Raw genomic sequence first — 1,930 nt, forward strand, 5'->3', positions numbered from 1 at the left:
CTTTATTATGGCTACAGACGGTTTAATCTAAATTAAATGTACTTAAGCGATATTACAATATTTTCCCATGATCAAATTATCTAAACCTAAAAGTTGCTGAAACCCTCCTGTTGATAACTAATATAATGTGGCTGACCGAACATCATCACGGCGGAAATTTCATCCGTTGTCACTTCAGCTGGGTCTTCCAGCTGAGCATCACCCAAGACAGAGCCACAGTCCAATAGAGTGACTTTAAACCCTCAGCCCTGCAGTACACGCTATGAATTGTCGTATACGTTTTAGATAAATCACGTTTACTATATCACTGTCGCATTTTCTTGTTATACATCCAATACATTTTCGATAAAGAGGTGCTGGTGTATTTTATGTTATTGAATGTTGTTAAATCATTGGCTTGATGATGTATTCATTGTATATTGTCTTATGCTAAGAAAGGAAGACATTGAATCCTAGAATCATTAGATTCAATACTTAATAAAATATTCATCCGATTATGATAGTGTAAGGTTCAGTTTTATTATTTATATCCGTTTTCTTTATCATCTAATGTTCAGAAAACGGAAGAAAGGCTGCTACGGAAAAACGTCCAGCCATGCCACTAACCAGCTCCTTTAAAACGATCTCATATTGGATAACAAACACTCGAGTTGACAAAGTTACATTATTAACCCACCATTCGCAATGGCACCGAAACCCACACCTCGTTGCAGCGAAAGCAAGCAAGCAAGCGAGCGAGCGAGCAAGCAAGGGACTTTTGTTTGTTGTCAGTAGAAGATATATTTATCGGCAAGGGAGGGGAGGGAGGGGTAGGGGAAGGGGGAGCTTGTTGAATACAGCCATTGAATGCCCTTGTTTTTCACAGCGAGTTGCTTGTATGGGGGACTCGTGTAGACCTCACCCCCCCCCCCCATTTCATGCGAGGGTGCAATGAAGTATGCTGCATGATCTGAATGTCATTGTTATTATCATTATTGTTGTTATTGTAGCTTAATCAATGTTTTATTATTTTTTATTATCATTGACATTATCATTATTATTATTATCATTATTATTATTATTATTATTATTACTATTATCATTATCATTATTATTCTTATTATCATTATTATTATCATCATCATCATCGTCATCATTATTATTATTATTGTTATTATTATTATTATTATTATTATTATTATTATTATTATTATTATTATTATTATTATTATTATTATTATTATTATTATTATTATTATCTTCATTATCATTATTGTTGTTGTTATTGTTATCACCATTATCATCATCATCAATGTTATCCTTAGTATCGTTAATACTATTATCGCTGTTACTGTCTTTTTATCATAACCATTATCTATCTTCAAAATTACTCTCTGTATTTCGCAAGAATATGATTTCCATGAAAGAATTTCTTAATTTAAGTGACAAATTTCCTTCCCAAAATATAATCTAAAACGTATTCAAATTTCTGTTATTTTTTTATTATTATTATTAGGAGTGGATTAACTACGTGATAAAATAAAGGGAAATCAAATAAATCACGCATAAAGCTAGTGATTGCAACAAATAAAGGGATTAGTGAACCTTTGTGATTAGGGATTATTCAAATCCGATCAGACAATCCATTAGTTTTAGTCTAGTTCGTATCCCTTTCATTTTAAAGGAAATAATAATGATAATTGGATAATCAAATGAATGATTCAAGACGTGTTTTTAATTATATATTATTTATGAAAAAAAGCTGATTAGCCAATCCTTTTGCGTTGCTTACTTTATATACTCTTTATTCCGAAGAAAAGAATAATGACATTATTAGATGAAGAATTAAGGAAATGAATTAAATAATTTTGTTTCTAAATTTTCTAAATTTGAATGAATGAATATATGAAAAAGTAGAGAAGTGAGTAGCCAAGAAATATGAATATTTACG

This window comes from Penaeus vannamei, chromosome 12 (genome assembly GCF_042767895.1).
Source record: "Penaeus vannamei isolate JL-2024 chromosome 12, ASM4276789v1, whole genome shotgun sequence".
In the NCBI taxonomy this organism is placed as follows: domain Eukaryota; kingdom Metazoa; phylum Arthropoda; class Malacostraca; order Decapoda; family Penaeidae; genus Penaeus; species Penaeus vannamei.